Genomic DNA, 25,788 nt, shown 5'->3' on the forward strand with positions numbered 1-25,788 from the left:
TCGGGTATATTAGTAGTTACATAGCCTAAACATCTCTCTAGGACTGATATTTCTTGGGGTATCGGTTCATAACTGGAGGAATTGATTACAATAATCTCCTGCTCCTGGTCACTCGTGGTTCTAGGTCCCAATCCCCTAGATCCTGTCCTATAAAAGGTCTGGTATTGTACGATCTGCTTCCTCTTCCCCTGTTCCTACGACCGCCCGTTCTCCTGTTTCTAAAATTGATCATCTGCGGACCCCCTCTTGTATGGGACTCAAAATCTCTGTTCTTGACTCTTCTCCTGAAGTCTCTTCCCCGAGCTAAACAATGTATTCCCAAATCTAACTCTTCTGCCTCCTCCTCTTCTAGTCGGGTCTGTATTATCTCTGAATTCAAACCCATCTTTTGTGTAGAGCAAGGCTTTTTCATGGCTAAAATTCACCAGATCTTTCTTGATTCTACAAATATGTTCTCTAACGGTGTGCTCCTTGAATTCATTTATCTCTTTTACGATCCCTTCTAGTTTTACTTTAAAGTTGGGAGAATTTAAACTGTGGCTAAAGCATTGGAGTCATCTTTTAGTAACTTAGGTTTTAAGCAACTTGTAAATGTTGCTACCCATGTCAAGGGGAATATGTTAGATTGGGTGGCAATGCATAACATTAATATTAAGGATTTGGTAATGGACTCTTGATAACTTTTTTATTCAGTTGACTATGTTATGTGAAAAAAGGATAAAGACCTTGGGCCTCATTACAACTCAGGCGGTAAGGGGTTTACGGCGCCGTAAACAGCGCCAACCCTTACCGCCTGAGTACGAGGTCCCTTAGCGCCATGGCGGATTTAACACCTGCTTTTAGCAGGTGTTAAAATCCATGGCGCTAAGGGACCATGGAGTTAATTACGCCACCGTAATTTACGGTGGCGTAATTAACGCCTTCCCCACTCCCATTATGCCCTATGGGGCAAAAATGGGAATGGGGAAGGGTAAATGGGGATTGGGGACTTACCGCCCCGCCAAACTCGGAATGGGGCGGTAAGTCCGCCAACCACCATGGCGTAAACGTAGTTTACGCCATGCTGGTAAAGTCACGGCCCAGGCGGTAACTTACCGCCTGGGTCGTAATGAGGCCCCTTGTCTTGAAATAAATATGAGCTATGCCCAGAGGCAATGGAGGTATGGATCTCCCTGTTAGTGAAGGTTGTAGAAGGTTTGGAGTCAGTGGGCGATATTGTTAAAGTCTTTCAGGTGACGTCTCAGAGAGCAACCAATGCAAGCGTACCCCTTACAACAAGGCTAGTTCCTATGATATAAATGAATACATGGTTCTCTCTGAAAGTTAAAAGCTATAATAAAAGTGTTTTTATGCTTGGAAATCGTGCAAGGCTAATATAGAGGAGGAGGCATATAATACAATATTAGCATATTTGATCCCAGCCCAATTTACTTTTCCAAATTGACCAAATGTTTTTTTTCTTTTCTTTTTTGGAATTTCGGTCAATTTTAATTAAATACAGATGTGGGGTGGGGTAAGGGAATGAGTTAAGGTAGAGGGAACCGGGGGGGAGGGTTTCTCCCCCTGCATTTTTTGATCAAAAGAACTAACACAAAAAGTTAGGTCAATTTGGAAAAGGTCCGTTTTTTTTCAATCAAATAGACCTAAACCAATACAGCTTTGAAGAAGTATAAATCAGCTGTTATCTCAGCTAAAAAAATACATGTATGATACAAGGATCTCCAATGCTCAGTTTGAGTCTAAAGAATTGTTTAAGGTATTAAAAGAACTTGAAATCCATGCACCAGCAAACAAGATGGTCCTATGAAAGATGTAGTTTGGTGTACATCTATTCAAGATGCCTTGCTTGGGAAGTTCGAGTTATTATGCTGCAACATTTGGTGCTGTGGGCTTAGAAAATCCAAGATGGCCGAAAAGCCCACATTTGCGCCAGTATCCAGGAAAACTGTGCAGTTTTTGCGCACACCAAAATGGTCGCCTGACGTGCCACCCACCAGTGCGAGCGTGATGGGCCAGAAGCGCCATGAGTGAAACGTGGTGCCAAAGGAAAAACAGCAGTGCCTGTTAGCTCAAAAAGCGCTTTGAAATCACCTATGTTTCTCTGAAATGCAAGCTCAAAATGCCTATTTCAAACATTGCAAGATATTCAAAATTCTTACTGAACACCAGCAGACGTCTGGTAGAATGAAGTCTTGTGTGCATACAAAATTTGGAAAGATGAAGAGCCTAAAATAATGTTCATAACAAAACTGGCTGGACTGTGGATGTCAGCAGCTTAAGTGAAATGGGATTTAAAGCCACTAAAATTGAAATGTTTAAAATAAATGAGTGACCTACTTTTGAGTGTCACATAGGTTGCAACTGCTTAAATGTCATGGTTTTGAACTTAGAATCAGCGTTCTAGCTGCATGTGTCAAAATTGTAAGTTTGATTTGAATGAAGACAAATGGGAACAAAAGTGACCTTTGGCTGAAGCCTGGCTTCAAGGGACTGAATTCTGCCTGGCAACTACCCCCGACAGGAGTAAGTTGAAACTTGCCCAGCAACTGCATTCACAGGCCTGGCCTGCCTTCTGCTGCCCCACCAAAAGGAGATTACACCTCTCTGACTGAATCAGGGGAGGGGTACCTGGGACTGCAGTGAAACAGAACAATGAACTTCCCTGTGCTCCAAGCAATTGCTAAATCAGGGGGTCGTAAATGGCTTCCTCTTGGAAGGAAATGTGAGGGGCACTGGCTCTGTGAGCCAGCTGAGCTTGGAGGAAGTGGACAAACCAGAAATTCCCCCATGTACTTTGGGAAACCACACCCCTCTGGGCCAGAGCATACATTTGAAAAGATGGATAATTCATAGTACAAAATTGACAAAATTATATCAATAATATCATTATTCCTGTGATTTTTCTGTGCACATTTTAAGAGGTGTTAGGACTCTGTGGTATGTTCTGGCGGGTAGTAGCGGAAAATAGGGTATTACTCCAAATGTCTGTATGTTAAAAATCTGACACTTCATCATCTGATGCCTATATTCCTTGCGCACATTGAGTAAATTCTGGAAAAGTTTAGAGATTGTGTTCTGGATGAAAAGGGCAGAATTCTGTCAGAAGTGAACACAACATCTTACAAAGACAGGGATCGGATGGTTTGGCGCTACAGAAAATATGTTAACCGGACATATAACATTAGAAAAATTGTACATAGATAAATATGCATTGGAATCAAAAATAGATTTGTGTGCAAAGTGACAAGGGGAGTGTTCTTTCCGTATGCCATCAAAATGATGCCGGATGACTCACAACTCAGTTCCCCAGTCAGGCGACAGAGAATCCTCTAGCCTATCAGGATCCTCAGAGGGTTGGGCATAGAAAGTCAGCCTTCCCACCCATTTTCAAAAGATATAAAAAGAGCCACTGAGACCCAGGTAGAGACTTTCACTTACCACTTTCTTGTGAAGCACTTTGACGGACGACTTCCAAATTCAGGCAACATCCAGAGACCAGAACTTAGAAAACCAGACTCCAGAACGTTGAAGCAGAAGGCCTACTGCAAGCTAAAAGTATTCTCAGCTGGCCTTACAATTTTGCAAACTGATTTACCCCAGACTTCCAAGGGGCACATCAGAATAAAACAGCCGGGCTGTGCTGTTTGAGTCTAGCCAAGAACTTTTGCTAGAACCAGACCCAGAAAGCAGAGCTGTATCCGGAACCACAGACCAGAGACCAGACCAGATCGCTGTGCAGTGCCAGAACTTTTGCCAGAACCAGAGATCCAGACCAGCAGAGCAGAGAGAACCGCAGCTAAACCTGTTGACCAGATCTGTGACGAGGCCCATTCCTTCCAAAGTTAGGAGTGAGTATCCAGCCAGAGCTGTGCAAAACCAATCTCTTAGTTTAAAATAATCTAATTCAAACCATTTCCACCTATTTAGAACTGCATATAAATTGTGTGTCCATTCTGTGATTTCAAACCTGTGAAAGTGTAATTTGTCATTTGAATCTTACTTTATTTCTGAGAATCTACCTCCACTAAATCGTCTGTATCTTTTGAACCGCATGTCGTAGGAGTGAAATTTAACTGTCATTTTAAAGCTAAGAACCTAAGCTTTCCAACAAGCCCACATTGCGTAATCGCAATCGACGCACTCGGAAAAAGTGCTGCGAATTGCAATTTGACTCACTTTCTCCACCTGTCAAAAATAGCTGTCCTTTTGCTTGCAGCTGCTGAACTCCGTTTTCAACCTGATAATCATTCATGAATCACTGATAGTGTTGACCTGAACCAATCTTAAGTAGCTATCACCTACCCTGAATCTCCTATAGGGAATTAAAATCATTTTTAGCATATTTTTCACTTCATTGCAAATCACATTTAAAAGTATTTTTGACTGTTTAAAAGAATACCGGTTGCTCTAAGCTTGCTAGGGGGGAACTGGAATTTGTATTGCATTTGATGGTATTCCTGAAAACTGTGTGCTCTCCTTTCATCTCCTTATATTGCATAGGGGGGGAGTGAATTGTCAAAAGAAAAAGTGATCATATTATCTCTTGTTGAAACCATATCAGTTTATTTCTGTGCTGCATTCTTTCCATCATTGCTTTTCCTTGAAACCATAAAAGTATTCTCTGCTATCTTATCCTTTCTATACTAACTCCTCACTGATTGAAGAGTGTGCAATTGTAACATTACCCATTGTTGATCAACATTATATTCATAAGTGTGCTATCAAATATGAATTTATTCATAAAAGTGTGATATATATATATATTGTTTAATTTTTCAAATAAATCTTTTAATTTGCAAAACAAACCTACTTCTTGGCTCAGTGAGGTCAGGGGGATTCAAAGAGAGGGGCGTTATACAAGGGTTTATCATCCAGATCTATGAACTTGTCATAAAAATATATAAATAAGGGCTTCCCTTGGGCATCCCAGACGAGGCATTGACTTAGTTGGAGTGCTGAATTGAAGTCACTTAACAGGAGACAAGTCCTGGTACAAGCAGAGATGTCTCCTAATATAATAATACAAAAGGGTTCAGAGCACCCGTTCAACTTCAGACCAGTTTCTGAAGTTGAGATGTCAGCCATTTTGAACATACTCAAACCAATGAGTTGTAAAGGGGATATCTGTCCTGCTATAGCTATAACTATTAAAGCCTGTGTTACTGCCCTGATGGGAACTTTATCCAAATTTGTAAGGGTACCTTTCAAGAAAAGCCATGTTCCAGACGAACTTAAAAATGCCTGGATTACTTCTCTTCTTTTAAAAAAGCCAGGTCTTTGCCCATTGGTGCCGGCCAACTATAGACCTATTACTACTACCCCGTTTTTATTATAAATGTTAGATCGTGTGGCAAATAGTCAGGTTTTAGAGCAATCCGGTTTTAGACAAGGGCATGGTACAGAAACTGCGCTGTTGGACCTAAAATCTAGATTGCTACAATTAATGGCCAAGGGACAAGCAGCACATCATATGCTACTGGACCTGTCTGCAGCGCTTGATCTGGTGGACCATTCATTAATAATCACCAAGTTCAAAGACATTGCCATATTCTCCGATAAAGCTGCCACATGGATTAAGTCCCTTCTAGTAATAGAGTTTATAGTGAGGTAACAGAGGCTGTGCCGGCGCTACTACAGTTTGGAGTTCCCCTGGGTGTCTGCCTCTCGCCCTCCCTATACAATGGGCCTCATTACGATTGTGGCGGTACAGTGACAACGGCGCCGGTAGTGCTGCCAGCGGGTGCCGCTCTGCATGCCTGGTCAGACCAGGCATGCAAAGCGGCACCCGCGAGCAGAACTGGATGGTAGCAATGGAACCGTTATGAATGGTACCGCTGCTACCATCCTCCCCATTCCCATTGAGCCCTATGGGGCTCAATGGGAATGGGGACGTATTGGCTCCGGCTCCCACGCAAGGGGAATTACTGGGCCCGCCGAGGTCGGAATGGCCCGGTGATTCCACTTTCGCGGGAGCCGGACCCGAGTTTGGGGGTAGCCATGCCGGTATAACCGGCATGGCTACCTCCAACCTCGTAATGAGGCCCAATATCTTTACGGTTTCCATTTTCAACTTGTTGGAACAAAAGGACATTGGGTTCACAAATTATGCCGATGACACGCATTGTGTTATCCTGCTATCTGGTAACTATGAGGAGGATGTTGAAAACATTAACACTATATATGAATTGATACAGGTCTGGATGGTTGAAAATGGTCTAGCATTGAACAATGAAAAAACTGAGCTGATGGTTGTGGGCACAGAAAATAAAATCCTGATGCTAGGTGCAGAATACTTAGATTTTCAGGTGGCTGACTGTGAGATTGAGTCCAAAACGGAAGTTAAAACCCTTGGGATTTACTTAGATCAGAACCTGAACATGGTGCTCGGGTGAATAGTTTGGTCTCCGCCTCCCCATATTATATCAAGCTGCTAGCTCAACTACGCCCATACATTTCCAAAGATAACAGTGAGATGGTAGCTAGAGCTATAATTGGCTCGAAAATCGATTATTGCAGCAGCCTCTGAGTGGTGTGAAGGCATCATTAAGTAAGACACAGACAACAGATTCAATGTTCAAAATAAAATGGTTTATTAACTCTAATGTCAAGATAGTTGAAGGCCTAACTTGCCCTATGCTAAGGTGGGATTTCCCTACCTAAATAAACTAAGGAAAGTCTGAGTCAATAAGTTCAACTTAAAAGTCTGTCTGTGTCCAAAACCTATCCTTGCCTTCACAACTAAAGCTAAACAATGTGTAGGGGTGTCAACAAGAAAGGAAATGGTGATCAAACAAAGTTCTGAGCTTCTTCTAGCTCTTACCTTCCTTTCCAGCTATCCTTCCCCAAGTGTACGAATGTTCCACAAAAGTCTCAGGATTACTGTTCTCAATTTCAAAACAGTTCCACAAATCCTCCAGGTTCCCTTCCCCAAGATTAACACAGTTTCAAATAAAAGGGTCTTGAAGGCTCCGTCCTTAAGCCAGCATTAAAGTTCAACAAGTCTTAGGGTTCCCTTCCTCTAGACCTCAACTTGTCAACCTATATTTGGTTTCAGTCGGCCAATGTTCAAAACAACTCAAAATCAAATTAACACTCCTTCTGGATAGGCTTCACAATTCAATTAGCTTACTTCTTCTTGGTTTGCTCCAACAAAGTTTTTAGCTTTCACACTTGAGGGTTCCCTGGTCTAGACGCAGTTCTCAGACCACACGGTCCACCCATTAGAGGTCGGGCACCAGGAACCCCAGGCTCTTTGGCCCACACAGGTTCTTCTGTATCCTCCCCTGTGTGAATGTTCATACTCCCTTGGCTTCTCCTTGTCAGCCTCTTGGCTGTAGGTGAAGATTTCACCCTCACTTGGCTTCCATTTGTCAGCTGTGTCACATATCCTGGGGCAGTTCTTGGCCTTGCCACACTGTATTTACACATAAAGTTCACTTTGTGGTGATTTTTACTCCTTTACCAATTTGTGGCCATGCTCTCTCACAATTGTCCACTCTCATTTTCTTAGCCTCGAACTTTGCTTTCGAACAGGCAATATCTTATTGCCTCTTACTTTGCTTTCAAACAGACAATACTTGCACTTTATATTCATTTGTCATTTTGGTCATAACGTTGCCCATTAAAGTTTCATTCAGTTCAGTATTCAATATTTGTACTCATTTGCTTTGCCACTTCATTTTCACCCAACTCGCAGCTTCATGTTCATTTCAATAATAACATGCTGGTTTGTTCGTTCGCCATCCGCCTTGCTTTCCCCGCAGCCCCGAAGCGCCCCGGTTCAAGCGACTTTCTCACTTCACTCACCGGTCCTTGGCATTCCCTCCAGGCAGCTGTACTGTTCGGCTTCGGCTCTGCAGTTCCTTGGGATTGTCTGCTGGCATCCTTTCTTCACTGCAGGACCCACCACGGCTGCCTCCTCTCAGACAGTTGAAAGGGTACGACGAGCTTTCGTGGGAGACCAACATATAAACCTCAGCGCCTTATGTTCATTTGTAGTTCACAAAAACATGTGTGTCGCATGGATATGGAAATAAAGTGGAGAAAATAGATTCCTCTACTCCGTTGAGCAAAAGTTCATATATTCGCATTCACCACAAAAGATAGGTTTGTACCAAAAAGGATTTCTATTGGTAAATGATTGCTTTGGTCTTTTTCTTTTTTCTTTCACTTTTTTTATTATTATTTTTATTATTATTATTATTACCCTGTGTGTATCACCTGGGAGAAGATAGGGCACAGGGTGGTGAGGAGATCCTCTGGGATGAGGTACAGTATTTTTCTTCTGGAAGGAAGAATCTTCCCAAGATACTTAAAGAGGTAATGGCTTATTGTCATTTTAATACCCCTAAACCTCATGTTGAATCTAGTTTTGTGGACCCTGGGGTTGTACAAACTGGGCAAACTTTACCAAAAGAATGATCTGTTGGGGTATCCCAAACTAAACACCTTCCTCAATCCCAAGGGTACAATGTAAAGGAAAATGGGAATGTTGTCTTCAATAAACTACCTTCCTCTATAAGAGCTAATTCTCATAGCCCATCTCTTAATAACTTTAAGGGAATTAAAGCTACCCTTGAAAGTAACTTAAAGTTGAAAAAACTAACTTTGTTGAAGGAAACTACAAGTCCCAGAATTCCAGAAGGAATGAGAAGAGGAAGAGAGCTGGAGAGGCATACGGTTGTAACAGTCAGGCAATTAAGCCTAACAGTAATTGTCATAGTCAAGCAACCGGGACTAATCGCCCACACCTGAAGAAACCTGGGAGGCATAAAAGGCCCCCTCAGGTGCAGGCAGAAAGGAAGGAGTGGAAGGAGCTGGAACATTGGCTGGAGTGCAGGCTGCAGTAGTGGAGGCAGAAGGAAGGCACAAAGCTGGCAAATCAAGCAGAGGTGGGAGAACAAGAGGGCCGCCGGAAAGTGGAAACGGCAGATTTCACCTACATGTTCTGAGAGAGTCCTGTCCTCCCAAACTCTGAAGTGCAGAGGCTGCACAGTGGAAGACGTGCAGGAGTAACAGTTTTCCCCATGTGAGCCTGACTGCCATGGTTGCAGAGCTGCTGGCGTGTCAGAGACTGAGGCAAGAAGCAATTGGCAATCCGAGGGTCTCAGGAGTAGAAGGAATTCCCTAAATGAGTGGCCGGACCGGGGATACCTGTTCAGGAGAAGGGTGTAGGTCACCAGCAAGCCAGAAGCAGTAGATGTCGTAGTAGAAGCCGAGAGCGCAGTGCGACACGCAGAGCAAGTGTTTCAGAAGCCGGTGAGTGAAGCACAGTGTTCTAAAATAATGCGCAAGCTTTGGAAGTAACAGTAACCAGCTCCTTAGCCACTTGCGTAAGACTTGAAGCGAGTAGAAGTTGATCGCTGTATTGAAAATCCTTTGAACAATGGAATTGTAACACACATGTATGAAGTGAAAAGCGTATTGCTCGCGTAAAAAGCAAACACTGTTAACATCCATTGTCCCACCATTCAAAGACTATTACTGTTCCAAGTGAGGTTGCGTGTTCCTAATTGTGGAGAGGAAACGCTGATACAACCATTTCCGAACATTTAACTTTAATGATCCAAGAGTTACAATCTTTACTGTGGGAAAACTACATTAAAGAATGGTCGCGTATGGCTTATTGTAATTCCCCAAGGAGGCCTGAGCTCTATGCTTTTTTTTCTATTGGAATACAATTACGTGTCCACCTTTAAAGCTCGAAAACAATATCAAAGAATGGTCGCGTGTGCCTAATTGTAGTTTTTACCAAAAGACTGAACTTTATACTTTGTATAAAAGTGACATTTCTTGCATTACACGAGATAAGAAGAGAACAAGCATTGCCTAAGCCTAGATGTACCCCATACTAATTGTGAAGCTGACCCTTTTTAGAGTTTAGAGCAATCCAGCTGCATTGTGAAGTTAACAACAATCAAAAGGCCTAAGATACAAGTATTACCTGAAGCTAAGAGAGTGGCACCACGCTTCTTGGTAATTGATATGATATGATAGGTTATTTATAACGCGCTTAATACCCAGAGGTTTCTAAGCGCGGACCCAGGGATAGAACCTGTGTTGCTTCGTGTCATCTTGTTTACAAGTCGAGCACGCTGCCACTGAGCTATCCTCCTGGGTCTGAGAGCTGGGAGAAAGGCAAAGGTTAACTTGGGGTTGGGGAACTGGCTGCTTGTAAAGACTATTTTAAAGCAGACTCAACCTGTAATGCCCACGGCTGTGGAGATCAGAGAGAAGAGAGTCTTGAAGGCAAATCCAGGTTGTTATCATGGCAGTTAGACAAGAGAGGCTAAGAGGATGCCCCTTTGAAACAAGCAATCCAAAAGGAAGCGTGCCTAGCCTACCTGAAGAGGTTGAAGTACTATACAAATCTATCTTGTCAAAGTCTGTTTAAAAGTCGTTGAAACTGAAGCTGTGGCAGTAGTTCAAAGTATTGAAACTCAAGAGGTATATTTGGTTGTCAGTAGATGCTACATTATAATTAGAATTGGTTATTTATAACGTGCCAGTCTCTACCTACCTTCGATTTGGTAATAAATGCACATACATTTTCCATTCCTTTCATTACTTTTCAACATAGACTACGGTCTTCCTAATGGCATTCATCCACACAGTGCTTCAAGGTCATTCCAATGGCAGCAGGTTCCATACAAATACAACCTAACCTAACATAACATGCACACAGCACACCATTCCTTTCCCGCCAAGAGTTAATTATTACTCGCCAATTCTGTATCCTGCTTTTCACAAAATGAGACTACTCGCACACTATTTTCGCACTTGAAACACTTGTATATAGGCACGTTATAAATGCCATATCATATCATATAAAAATAGTCTACAAATGATATGGCATGAAATAAAAAGCTACACTATCAGGTTAGTAAACTTTATAAAATAAATGTAATATTGTTACAGGTAAGTAGCATATGTGTCAAAGAGTTCGGGTTTCAGCTTCTGAAGCTGGCGTTCTCTTAAGACCACAGGGAAGGTTGATTATTGAAGATTTGCTTGAAAGGTTACACCTCAGAGGAGCGAGCCATGGAAGAAGAACCAGGAGGAGAGTTTAGCTGTGCTGTTACAGAATGCAGCACGCCGGAAGTAGAGTTTAGCAGTGCCCCATTTGTGAGAAACCCTAGGTGTTCTCCCATTGTTTCCTCATGGATCCTCTGCCCGGGTGGCCAGGGAAGGGCCACCACTGTTGGATCCCAACACTGGGGGGGAGCAGCGAGGGAGGTTTACCCAAGTGGAGGGTCTCACCGGGTAGATGGGGGAGTGCCTACGGTAGGGGCACAGTATTTCCTTAAAAGTTGTTACCGACCAGACTTTATGTACTTGAAACCCACCCCCCCCCAAACACTGGATGAAGAAGAACAGATCAGGAGCAATGGGGATTACCCATGGGAATCAATGGGCCATTGATTACTATGGGCACTCTCCTGTTTGTCCCCTTTACAAGGACAGGCAGAGTCAGGCAATTCAAGTTGACCATCCACACATGAAACCCATTTACTATCAAGGCAGGTACAAAAGCTGTGGTTTGAAACAAGGTAGGAGGCGAGCTGGTAAGGTTATCCGATACAGAGAAGCCGAGGAGCAAGGGACTGCCGGAGGAATCCTGAAGAGGACGACGTGTTGCGCTGCGGGTCCGGTGTGTGAACCCTGCCGGCGCTTGATGAACATTTGGTCATTCCCTTGGGGCCCGCCCTACCCCGAAGGTGTCTGAGGGGCAGGTGGTGAGACCCTGACCTCATCTCTGTGCCGCCGTGAAGAACCGCTGATCTGCCGTGCTGCCGGTGAGTCAGAAAAAAGAGAGACTCTGGGTAAGCATGCGAGCAGTGGTGAGTGTATGGGGAAGGCACCGGCAAGCAAAATAAGTGAAAGAGTGGAAGCACGAGAGTCACGTAGATGACAGAAGTGAAAGTTAAAGCAAAGCGGGCAAGAGGCCAAAGTGAAAGTTAAAGCAAAGCGGACAAGAAGCCCAAGTGGAGGAAGTTAAAGTGGAGGAAAGTGAAAAGTAAAGTGGGCATACGGCCCAAGAGTGAAAAAGAAATTGGAAATTGAAGCGGGCAAGTAGTCCTGGTGGGTAGGAAGGAGCACAAATGCAAGGGAACAAGAAGTGCACGGATACGGTAAAAGGGGTACGTGGCCCCAACACGGAGAAATAGAAGAAAGCTGCATAACCCGGGGAACAGACTGTCAGAGTGGTCGCGCAGGAAGGATTAGATATGCCCTGCGTTTTCAAAAGTCTCTGACAAGGCCATATCCTCTTGGAACTGTATATGAGTTAATTATTTTGTTGAACTAGTTGAGACTTGGGGAAGGGAACCCCTGAGTCAAGTGAACCTTTCATTGAAGTTACTTCTATGAATATTCTTTTTGAGTTGTGGCAGAGAGGGTTTCCTTTTGGACATTTGCTTTGAGAGAAAGTGAGCTACGCTTGGGGAAGGGAACCCTAAAAGATATAATTTGAAAGAACTGCATCTTGTTTGTTGGAACTTTGAACATATTGTGCCTCCGGTGAGGGAAAACCTGAGGTGCTTGCAAGTGAACGTTTGTGGTAAGATACTTGGTCAAAAGCTGGAAAGCTGTGGGAAGCCGGCCTGGGTGATATGAGAACCAACCCCTCACTGAGACCAACAAAAAACACACATTGTAAGTAAGAACTTGTTGAATCTGAACTGGTACCTGCCTTGTTTTTACTTCACTATTTTCCTTTAGTACAAAATTCCCTTTTCACACTTTTGTTAGTTTGTGAGGGCAAGTGTAGGTTGAGACACAGACAAACTTTATTTTTGGACATTCAGACTTCGACAGCCTTAGTTACACCAGTTGAGGGACCTGTCCCTTTAGAGTTAGGGCTAGTGAGGAGTTCCATCAACCCCTCCTTTTTGTTTAATAAATGTTTTCAAACTATACCTCACACGTCTGTGTCTCTCTTGATAGCATTCTGTGTGTCACAGGTTACAGGCAGAGTGCAGCATTTTTTTTTAAATGTGGGGTCTCTCCCTGCCCACCACCTTCTTTCTCCTTTTCACCACTACCCACAAATACCTATATTTTTTCTATGAAATTACTTCATAGTATAGTACCATGAAGTAATTACTGTCGGCGAAACTACAGGATACCCTATTACAGAGTTCACTATTTCTGATCTTATCCATGAGCTTTGAGGACATAACTGTAGAGACTGCTACCGATCCTAAGTTTGCTGCTGTGATATGATGCCTTTCATCAGGCAGGTGGCATGACATGAACTTATTAACCAATGCTCTGTGTACGACACACAATCTTCCTCAGTAAACAGTCTGCAATTTACACTTGCAATTTAAAGTACATGCTGAAAAGAAATGTTAGAGGGTTTTACAAAACGTGCTGAAATGAGCAGGCATACTAGGGCATAAACCAAACCTTGCCAGGGGATATTTAACATTGTACAGGTAATGGAGAAGAGATACATACCTGCATTTCTGCTTGCCTCTCAGAGTTCTCAAAAGCAGCTGTAAACTAGCATGTACCGCTATACGCGCCACCTACACAAAGAACCAAACATCATAAGTTAGTGATGTATACAGACTGAAAGGCTCCACCTTACTGCCATAAATCGGCAGAATTACGGCCGTTGGAAGTACCGCTGGCTGCAATTCTGCCAAAATCCCCATGGAGTCTTTTGGACTACAAAAATGGGGATTCACACCACTCTACCACCACTTGTATCCCACGGTACATTCGCAGGACCAAGCAACAGCAATCAAGTTCTGCAGTCGTTGGGCGGATTTACCACCAAACTCTGAATCCTTAATTACCGCTCCTCCATCAATCTCACCGTCCACAATGGACTGAGAGAGGTCAGAGCGTAAACTACGCCTTCCCACTACAATCCGCTTGACACCCATTGCATTGATAATGTCCCAGGGAATGGAGGACACTTCAGGTAGCACAGCATTACAGTCAGTATGTATAGTTCAGATAAGTTCAGCTACTAGTTTTGCACACACAGGACTTACTTTTTCCTTGCTCCTGACACCCCCTTCTGTCGTACGTGGCCTGACCCGTGCCCGGAACACCGGACACCAGACATTCAATCACAATCGTCCACGCACTACAAGGTGGCTAAGTAGGCGGGCGTCGGCGAGAGTGCAAGTGCAATGGAAATAGAAAGAAGACTTCTCCTTGGCTTCTCCTCAAGTGCACAAGTAGCTCTCTCTGCCACACCAGACAATCAATCACACTCCAACACGCTCCGCTCTACAAGGTGGCTAAGTAGGCGGGCGTAGGCGAGTGTGTAATGGAAATAGAAATAAGATTTCTCTTACGGCTTCTCCTCCACTGCACCAGTAGCTCTCTCCGCCACACCAGACACTCATTCAAACTCTCGGCAGAATTATTATGGACTCCAAAAATGGGGATTTACACCGCTCTACCACAACTTGTAATCCCAAGGTACATTCGCAGGACCAAGCAACAGTAATCTAGTTCTGCAGTCGTTTGGCTGATTTACAGCCACAAATACCGCCAAACTTGTAATGGGGCCTTATATGTTCACCAACTTTAACCGTACTACTTGTGATTATGACTCTTGGCATTACCCAACATGACATAACATGCACACCAAATTCTACATGAAGGGAAGATTTAATTTGGAACAATTGGGACAGCTCAGACGAGCCTTAGAATTACAAAAAGTCAAGATAGGCCCCTAGACAGAGGAGGGCATTTACTTCTTGGTTAGAAGAAGTGATGGCTAGGCACAATGGCTGCAAGATTAGGAGACTGAGAGAAGTCAACAGATTGCAAGGACAGATCACATTTCTAAGGGCCAGGGGTTTGTCAGAAAAATCGATGCACCTATGCCCCCAGATTGTGGAGGGAACGGCAGCAAGATGGTCATGATGCTGAGACCACTGAATACATTGTGGATTTCTCGATTAGTGAGCACGCTACAGTAAGAGCAGGCCAGCAACAGATGGGCTAGGGGGTGTAAGCACCAGGAGATATCCAGCCCCCCTCAGCAAAATCACCCAACACACTGAGCCCTCTGAACCAGCGCTGCCCGGACAAAGCAACATGGGTGATCCTGTTACCCGACACACCTCCCCCCTCATATCCAGTCTGAGACGTTGGAAGGCACATTGTATGGAAGAGACTCTCGGTGCCACCAAGCACCCCATACACAATGCAGGCAGGGAACGAGGAGGGGAAGCAACAGCCCCACCTTGTCACCATACATGTTCCATGAATACAAGACGACCTGTGAAGCATAGCAAAGGAATTCCCAAATATTAGAGCGGGACCGCAGCGCTTCATAGAATGGCTGCACACAGTCATTCTGTGCTACAAGCCCGCTTCGGCAGATATGAATCAGCTCATGAGGGTGGTGAAGTAACTGAATGAACGTGCAAGTTCACCAGACCAAGACCTGGGAGCGGGAGATCCCCTCGTCCACGCTAGGGAAACAAATACTACTATCCCTGAAATGTGCCCCCGAAAGAATGATTGGGCCACGACAGGAAACTCCAAACAAAATAAGAGAGAATCATCTGCAGACTACTTATACAGACTAAAAGTAGTATTCATTCGGCATTCAGGTATCACTAGGCCAGATGAGACTGCACAGGAAGCTATATCCAACTACTTTATAGCGACCAGTCTACTGCCTAAGGACCAAGCACAGTTAAACCATGTGTATCCATGGCAGACTAAACCCCTAGCAGAGCTAGTGCTGGTTACAAATCACTGCCTAGCTTGCCAGGAGTATAAGAAAGAGATCTTTGAGAATATATTAATGACCCTGCAAATACAAAGATTATAGGGACAGTTACAGAACACACACAATTCCGACCCAAGGGGGCGAGGGGGGGTACAGGCAAGAATAGGTAAAGAGGAGGTCTACCCCATGTGCAAATGGGCCCTGGGGCAGGCAGTGGCTTCCTGGGACAGCAGGACCACCAGAGACAGTGGATCCAACAGGAGGCAGTGGGGATAGCACAGACTACCATCAAACCCGCTAGTATATAATTACTGTATGCAGACAGGGAATTGAGAGAACAAGTGCCCATTTAGACCACAGAGACCTTGCTTTCATGGCAACTAGGGGCAGAACAATACCAAGGTCCTCTTCAGACAATCCTGCCCACTTTCCACATGTGAACCAGAAAGCCCCAATCCCCTTACTGAATCTAAAGTCCCCGACTTTTTTCCTTGGTCTCCCCTCAAACCCCAGGTTGACCAAGACCCGTTCTGACTAAAGCAGGAGAGCAAGGTCCCAATGGAACACCATACATCAGGAGGAACCATATGTAAAATGTAGTGTGAAAGGAATACTGTATCTTACCTAGTGGACACTGGGGCCAGGAAGTCATCTTTAAGAATGGACATATTCCCCAATGTGCCCGTGTCCACCAATACTGTAAAAGCTGTAGTGATATACAATACCAAAGTCACACACAATTGCTGAGCGCCTTACGATCACCCTGGGACTTAGCACTGATGCACGTGCCTTCCTCTTTAGCACAACAGCACTAGTCAGTGTGCCAGGCAGAGACCTGGTGTGCAAACTCAGGTGCCCTATATACTGTACCCCGTATTGGGTATTCTTAAATGTTTCCAGTACTAACAGAATCAGTCCTCTCGATTCTCTAGGTAGACCCAGAGAAATAACTACCAAGCGAGGGAGGATGGTCAGATGATTCAAAGGCATTCATCAATTCCATGCCTGCTTCTTTGTTGTGAACCCATGATAATGGGGTGGGATACAGTCACAATCCTGAACCATTTAGGATAAAGGGAAATACTTTTAAGACAGTGCAGCGCATTCCACAGTACATGTTAAAAAAACTCAGGCAGAGCAAGGATTCACTGCCCTCATCGAATCATTCCTGAACCAGGGTATACACTGTCCTAACCACCAGTCCATGCAACACTCTGATATTGCCTGTCAAAAGCCCGGGGAGACCACTTATCGTTTTGTCTAAGACATGAGAGCTGTAAGTCCTGTGGTAGTTCCATTATACCCATCCGTACCAAACCCAGCAATAATATTGCCACAGTAAAAGACCTGTGCTCAGCTTTCTTCTCTGTCCCCATACATAAAGACAGCCAGTATTTATTTTCTTTCTCACACAGAGGACTTTAGTACACATGAACCAGACTGTGTACCACTGGGCCAGAGTTACCTACCCTTTTCTCTCAGCAACTGAAGAAAGACCTAGATGATATAACATTTCCTGGAATAGTCTGTTTTAGTCCAGAATGTGAACGAGTTATAGATCGCCTCACCATTTTATGAAGCATGTATGCAGGAAATATTGGTCATGCGGTCTGCCCCCGGGGAGAAAGGACATACGGTTTCTAAGAAAAAAAGACAGTAGGCAGAGAGTTCATTATTTGGGGCAGGACATTACTAAAGGTCTCTGGTTAGTAGCCGGAGTGAGGAGACAGGAATGAAACTTGGACACAAGAGGTTCGTAGTTCTGGTCAAAGACTTTTATTAAAATAAAAGGGGGTTGGGAAATGCCTTTCTGTCCCTGCTTTAGAGGAGTTACCATACCTAAAACCAAAACCAAGGATCTGTCAGTGGTCAGAAGTCGGAATGTCCAAAACAAAACATCCTGTGGCCAAAGTTCTATTCTGGCCCTCACATTCTAACAAAACAGTGAAAAAGGAAAATGTCTTTGGCCTCAACTGATGTATAAATATTCAAAAAGAAAATGTGTAACACAAAAAGTGCCAAAAGAATAGAGTTAATTGCTCCGGAGGGTTGTTTCCTTCCTCTGGATTTCTCTTCACTCTGGGTTCCATCTGGAATGTCAGTCTCTTGTGTTTCAACATGACTGTTGCACAAAACAACTTGACTCTTGGACTTGTCGTGTTAGGATACCTGGTGTACTCTCCTGCCAGGTTTATTTTCTCCTTTAATATATTTCCTCTGCCTTTTCCTGATGTGCTCTGATAAGGATTCTTGAGTTAATTTCTTTGTACACTTTGTTAAACTTCATGCCTGATATGCTTTCCTGTCAGGGCTTTCTTGTAGAGACACTGGTTCACAGTTAGCATGTATCTGGTATACTCTCCTGCCAGGGATTTTCTTAAACAAACTTGCATATGCCTGGTATTTTCTTCTGCCAGGGTTTCCTTAAACTGCCTACTATTCTCTTTTCCTGTCAGGCCTTTTGTAACATATGCACTTTCTTGTACTTTCAAGCACACATTCATATTGCCCGGGATACCCTTGTTAGGGGAGTTTTCCTAAGGTCATACTGATAGTAAGACTTTATTAAGCTATCCCAGTGCTTTGTAGATCCCAACTCTTAGTATCTGTCTGTACTAACTCAGGACCTTGGGTAGAGTGGCAGAGCAGTCAGGCTTATCTTAAGAGGAAGATGTGAGCTGTAGGTAAATACCCTGAACCCAGTTATACATGCACATCAAAGAAGCCCTTACTGTAGTGCTGCTGCTTCCGCCTTGATTTCAGCATTTATTGTCTTTTCAATGCTTGTTCCTTGGGCCATTAATTGCGCTAAGTGAGAACTTGCTTTTTCTATGCCTCAATGCAACTAATGTGGACAGTTGACTGTGCCACACTGCTGTGTGATGTTGTTGTGCCGTGAAATACATGGTTCAGCCTTATTTGCACTGTTCTTTCGTTTCTGCATCCTGTGGCACCAGACTGGGAGGAGGACGGCCGAAGCATACCAACACCAAACAGGAGCAGCTTGTATTGCCTTGTCGGAACCTGAAGATGACTATAACTGCAGGCAAGCCAAGTGTTGCACATTGAAGCCATGCCCCCTGCTGCTCGGAAGGGTCAGACCTGCCAGGTGGGAGAGCACCCGCTCGCAGAGTTCACGGGAGCACCGGCACCATTGTTAACAGTGCTCCCATGTCCCCACTCCCATGGTACTCCATGGGAATAGGGACTAACAAAATTACCGGTGCCTGACTTCCCGGCCACCGGACTTGGAATAGCCCAGTGGCACCATACACTTACAGGTATGGCGGCAACGTACCGGTTTTACCAGCACAGTTACTGCCGGACACGTAATGAGACCCAATGTCTTCTTCCACTCCAGACACCTCTAGGGCCCCTTTGCAGCTGTCACCGCCGCCATCAGTCACGAGTTGTACATATCCGCTGTGTCACTGGAGAACATGTGCACCTAAAATCATATCGAATGAGCTTGGTGGCAAACTGACACCCAAAATAACGAAATATTATTCAAAGAAAGATTAGCTTGTATGGGCTCGAAACTAATCAAACAGAATTTGTGTTCTCCTGTCCTGGTTACCACACAACCTATATCCCCAGCAACAACTAGTACCCATCAGTCGCCTTTACCTCCCCTCCTCCCCCACCTAGAGCTGTGCTTCCGGTGGACAGCGATTCATCAACAGTACTTAGCGCTGAGGAGACCAGCGCTGTTAACTCTAATCAGTTAGTTAGTAATCCCGTTGATGTGATCGATCTTGATGCCAGCCTAGATATATACACCCATACAAACACCTTCATGGTAAATGCCGATCTACATCGGGCTGCGCTCCTCGAAAAGATACTCCCTGACGCCAACATACCGATCTGAGGCGCTGTAGTGGCGCTGTGCGACTGTGTAATCACTGTACCTACTGTAGTTATTGAAGAAGTAATCCCCTCCAGTCGCATGCCAGAAACCATACAGGTCAAACTTACGAATCTTTACACCGAATAGAAAGTGCAGCAGAGAGTGTAGCTACAGTGAGTGTAGCACAGCATCCATGCATCTTAGACACAGAGAATGCGGATGAGTGTCCGTTCACCTTAGCTCACACCCCGATTCATACTAACACCCACATTGACTTATTAGATGCCCGGCATTCAGCATATTCCTCTGTGAATCCTACCGAGTGGAAATCTGGACCACACTGCAGAAGATCGAGATAAAGTAACAGCTGTGACTAAGCCGTGACAATTGACTTGACAGATAAAAGTTCCAACCACCCTGATTATGAACCAATAGCAAATTCAAGTAATGTAAGTCCTGCTAGTTTAAACTCTAACGCGATGTTTGAAATCTTTGAAGCATTATTGTCTTTGGTTGTAGAACGATGCGTGCGTATAGAAAACAAATTAGATATCCAATCTCTGCTCTTGCATAAGAGCATTCATCGTCACAGGAAACAACAAACTGATCAAAGTACAAACACAGAAAAAATACCTGTGTCTCCGTCCCATGTGACTGAGGTACTCACCAAAGATCATTCAAAAGTCAGTGATATTTCAAACCACCCACAAGGCACTACAACATCTGCAACAACTGGCCCTCAAACCCACAGTCCCTGTGTGCCCGCCTAAAAAGAAACGGAAGAAGATCTCACAGGCAATTATGTATCAGAAATCCTCGTACCAGCACACTAAGAATGCCTGTATTCTAAGAGAAGATTCCACTGACCTGGCGATAGTCGCATTAGAGGAGAATCAAACTACTCCTGTGGCCATGAATGACCCAATAAACGCCCTCAAGAAAACGAAAACCCCAAAATTTCCCAAATCTACTGAGAAAACTCAGCCAATGAATCTAGTGGAGAAACCCTCATCGAAAATAGCTGGCACCATAGTATACAAGATCTACCCACGACATTTGCAGTTTTATGAGCACGTGCAATGTTATTACACAAAAAGAGAATATTAATAGTAAAACAGCTGTGAACACCAAACTGCGTCAGGCAAGAAAACTCTGCACATACAATGGAACAGAAGAGTGGGCGCTCAAAGATGTCCAGTGTCTTTTTGTGAAGGAAACCAAACAGAGGAACACTTATACAAACAAAATAATAAGTAGTGTAGGAAGTAGAAATGACAGCAGTGCTGACCACACAAGTGTAGCTGGAAACCATGCTTTACAACTATGCCCCTTACTCACTGACACAATACATCCGCCTCTAAATAGCTCGGTTGTTTTGCGCTTATTCCATAGTGTAGTTCCTCTTCGAGGCATAACCCCAGAGGACATAAAGATAGTTGACCAAGAATTATACACCTCTATTGTGACTTCTAATATATGGTTAACAACAAACTGACACTTGACTATCTTATGCAGTACTAACTCGATCTATTTAGACTAGGTTATAGTTGCAGAATTGTGAACATAATGCTGCACAAATATTCTTCTAAAATCACACACTCTGAGACAACACCATATGATGATATGGGCGCAGCTATAATCACAGACACTAATCCAATGACATCTGTTACAGTAAATACAAAGTCTACGCATGGCAGTAGAAGTCAAAATGTACATGATAGTGAGGAGGACTGTGCCAACAGCCTCAATGGAAATTGGCAATGGCTACCAAAAGCCTTTAAAGTTCACTTCAAGAAACCCTCACGCTGAAATCATATTTTCCTATCTTGGAACACCAGAGGGTCTATCCATTTAACCGCTGACACTGGACTATTAATGCATATAGCACTTTATGATATTGTTGCATTACAAGAAAGCTGGATGTGTGACACATGTGAAATAGATGGCAGAAGTAATATTCAAATAGCTGCAGTAAAAGGACCGCTTGGCCGCCCAAAGGGGGGGCTACTTATAATAGTTCGGCATCCATGCCGCATTACAAACACCTTAACTGAACTGCCACCAAGGAGGTATTCACTGTCATGATAACCACCGATCTAGCTTGTAGAGAAGAAATAGCTATTATAAATATATAATCCAGCGTACTCAAGGTCACATAAAAACAACATACCGGTAGTTGCTAAGACCATCGATCAACTAGATCCAAAAACTCCACGCTGGATTGTAGGTGATTTCAACTCGAAAATTGGATCTCACATTGTACCAACTACACATTTTGATAGGTCTGGCCCTGCTGATCTCTACCCTCAAAATGCCCAAGGAAAGGCATGGGGTGAAATGCTGAATGGCCACTGTGCTGGGGATGCAGATGAGGCTTGCACGCGGGTAGGAGGAAGAAGGGCCTCCACCATAGACTTTGTATTTGTTAATCATGCCGCACTCACCCCGGTAGTCAATATGTCTATACTAACTCGTGAGGAGAGTGATCATTTACCTCTCTGTGTACGATTACACTCTACTACCACTAACTGTGATCATGACCTGAATGGAAATATATCTGTAACAAAAGGATTAAATTGTATACGATGGAATCCATCCAACCTTGCCAACGCAACTGCTCTGGTGGAGACTGAAATAGGCCAATACTATATACGTTATACAAATCCAGCGATAGATGAGGGTTTGCAGTCTATCAAATAACGAAACGTATTAAAGAAACCATTCACAGGAACCACACATATATGAGTGCAGCAGAACGCTGGAACCTCACTAGTAAACATCAAAATACGTATGATTGCATAATCCAGGAGGCCAAAAGAAATTTGCGGCAAACCATCAATATGATTCGGTTAGAGAAATCAGGTCCCCAAACCAGTAACACAATAACATCACAGATTAAAGCTGCAAAGTGAAATCACTGCTGCTTGGCTGCGGAGGCATAAGACGAATAGCGAAATACGAAAATGGCAAGAATTAGCATCCTATGCTAAGGCAGGGAACAACACAGGAATATGGAAGGTTGTGAGGAGCAGTTTGTTGTGTCTTATGTTCCCTGCATTGGTCCTGCATGAATGCTTGCCTGAGAGAATGCCCGATGGAATGTTATTCCTATGGAATGTTGTGGTGTGCCTGCCCCTGTAAGCTCCATGAAGGTCAGTTGGAGTGAAGCAACCTTGTACAGAGGAGGATGGTGGATGTTTCCTGTGTACCTTCCTACTTACTTACCCTTGGATTTACCTGATTTATATACCTTGTCACTGCAACTTAGTAAAGAAGTTCACTATCCTTACTTGAGTATCAGATCTTTCATTTCACCCTGCAACACAGTTGCAGCACTGACCTTCCAATAATTAGTGTACCTGAGGAAGTCTGGCATTCCCATATTGCAAACACCTTGGGAGCCCCGGAAACAGCAAATGTGCCAGTAAGCAAAATATCCACTATCTGGGTATGTAAAGCATCAATCAACGAAATTGTAGCTATTATCTTAAAACTGGATTCCTCCAGAGCTGTCGGCCCAGATAGCCCTTGCAATGCACTATTGAACGTCTCACCCTGTGCCTGGGCAGCAGCACTTCACATCCTCTTTGTGAATATGGGTATACATGGCAAATAACCATCTACTTGGCATGAAAGTAGTATCTCAGTGATACATAAAAAAGGCTTTTGGAAAATCCCACCAACTACCGGTTGTTAGCAAAGCTTGATATCCCTGGGAACATTATTTGCAAGGCCACTGCTAAACCAATTAAATGACTGAATTATTAGTAACAACATACCCCCCCCCCAATCAAACGAGATTCCAAAAAAATAAAATCAGGGACGCTGGACATCATTACATTGGTATCAGAAGTGGTATACGCAGCATACATTGACTCCAGTGCAGCTTTTGATACCATCTTGCACAATCGCCCATGGCAGAAACTTATAGACACGCATAGTCCAAGCTAACATTTTTACATCAAGGCACCAGCGTTAAAGTCCGCTTGGATGGACAATGGAGTCTTTCTAACCTGATTAACACCAATCGAGGAGTTAAACAAGATTGTATCCTTGCTGCCATGCAATTTAATTTGTACCTGGCTGACCAGTTGGTACTCGGGTGCCCCTATTGTGCACTACCGAGGCTATGGACATAGCCTGCGGTACAAAGAATACACAATAGTTGGTAGAAAATGTCCACTGCCACCAGCCACAACTAGGAGATTGTCTATGTGACTAAAAGGTCCCAGGAGTAGAGAGAAGGGAGATACTAGGTATCCCTTTGGCACTCCACATAAGGTGGTGTGTGCCAATCCCTTAGACTATAGATTTTCTGGAGAGATACTAAGTATCTCTCTATCCTTCATAACTGTAGTTACTTGAGGATATAAAAAAAGAATCTTAAAGGAGGACCTTATGGGTGCCCAGCACCACTGCCCATAAGGAGCTGTGTGCTGCAATAGACAAATACATATGCCTTTAGGAGCTATGGAGCAGACAGATTCCATAGTACAGGTAGAATATAAAGAATGAGTTCCAAAAGACAGAGCCCACAAGAATGAATGAGTGGAAAAAGGCTCTGCTCATTCAGGATTTAGAGAAAAGGGTTGAGAGGTCCAGCAAAAAGTGCTGGGGGTCTCACTACGAAAGGGGGTGAAGCATAGCAATGATGAGTCTCCCTAACAGCCCTCATGCCAGGGCTTACTTTTGTGGGCGCGATGCACATTCTCAATAAGTCTCCCTAACAGCCCTCATGCCAGGGCTTACTTTTGTGGGCGCGATGCACATTCTCAATAAGTCTCCCTAACAGCCCTCATGCCAGGGCTTACTTTTGTGGGCGCGATGCACATTCTCAATAAGTCTCCCTAACAGCCCTCATGCCAGGGCTTACTTTTGTGGGCGCGATGCACATTCTCAATAAGTCTCCCTAACAGCCCTCATGCCAGGGCTTACTTTTGTGGGCGCGATGCACATTCTCAATAAGTCTCCCTAACAGCCCTCATGCCAGGGCTTACTTTTGTGGGCGCGATGCACATTCTCAATATTGATAGTCTCTTGCATTCGCTTTTTCTGATACTGTATCTGCCTGGTATAGGGTTCTGCCAGGACTTTTTTCACATGTGTATTGCATACACTCACACAGTTCTAAGTCTATTAATCTGGTTACTTTTCCCCTTTTATAGCAAAGTTCACTTGTATGTGTTCTTTCAAGGGCTATTTAATTCCTTAACTAGCGTGAAAGCCTGTGTACACGGGCAAAGGTGCATGAGGAGAGACATTTTCAGAGTGTTAATATGTTATGGGGTATATATATTTCCTAAGGCAACAGGTCCCTCTAGCGGTGACAACAGGCGAAGCGGGCAGTCTCTACTGTACATGGCTGCATCGGACAAACACGCATCTGGCCTTTTATTATATTGTATGATGGTGTTTGGCATGTCTGCCAATACGCCCCAGTGTCCCTGCTTTCCTTTTATGAACTCACTGTTTCTTCCTGGCGTATTTCGTCTCTCCTGCGGTAAGCCGGCATCAAGCATTCAGTGTCATCCTTGCTGCATCTCGGCCTCCCTGCCCTTGCTTGCTGCTGGGCTCTCCAGTGTCTTCCCCGGCTCCATTAAGGTGGAGGCTGCCTCCTAACACCTGCAAACACACTGAATCTTCTCTTGGCTTCTGGAGTCTCTGCAGCGTGTTCTTTCTCACAGCGAGCTTCCCTTCTCCCTCATGAGCCGGTTGGCTCCACGGAACGCCACTGTGATGAATCCAACAGAGCCATCACGGATTCCCCAGCAGTTGCCTCCTGCCATGTGGCCAGGGGATGGCAGCCACTACCTGATCCTGACCCTGGGGGCTGCTACATGAGGGAAGATCACATGGGAGGAGACAGCGTCTGGGGAGATATCATGGCTTCATTGGGTGAGACATGCTATCCCCCATTTGCCCATGAAGAAGACCCATTGAAACCCAATACCCTAATGGCCTATTGCCATACATCTTCAACCCCTTTTAGGAAAAACAGAGAAACCTTTTTCCAAAATCCTTTAAACCATACTTCCATCCCTGGACAAAAGGGTAAAAGCTCCAAGACTGTATTTTCCAGTGCTAATTCTCATCCATGTAATACTGGCTCATCAGTTGGAAAGATTGCAAGTAATTTTTCAAGTCATTTACATCAGTCAACATCAAGGGACTTCATCTCCCACAATTCCCAAGTAATGGGACAAGGAGGGGGAACAGAGCAATACAGAGCAGA

The 25,788-nt window shown here is 44.2% G+C and overlaps 1 protein-coding gene across 1 annotated transcript in view; it reads right to left on the reverse strand.

The window, feature by feature from the left end:
* Window positions 1-25,788, reverse strand: part of LOC138468390 (zinc finger protein 84-like) — a 97,360-nt gene that overhangs the window by 51,520 nt on the left and 20,052 nt on the right. The window contains exon 2 of the mRNA XM_069608930.1: window positions 13,462-13,532. The gene's annotated coding sequence lies outside the window, so the exon portion shown is untranslated. The remainder of the gene's footprint in view (window positions 1-13,461; window positions 13,533-25,788) is intronic.

Source organism: Ambystoma mexicanum, chromosome 4q, assembly GCF_040938575.1.
Source record: "Ambystoma mexicanum isolate Mex_15411 chromosome 4q, UKY_AmexF1_1, whole genome shotgun sequence".
NCBI lineage: Eukaryota > Metazoa > Chordata > Amphibia > Caudata > Ambystomatidae > Ambystoma > Ambystoma mexicanum.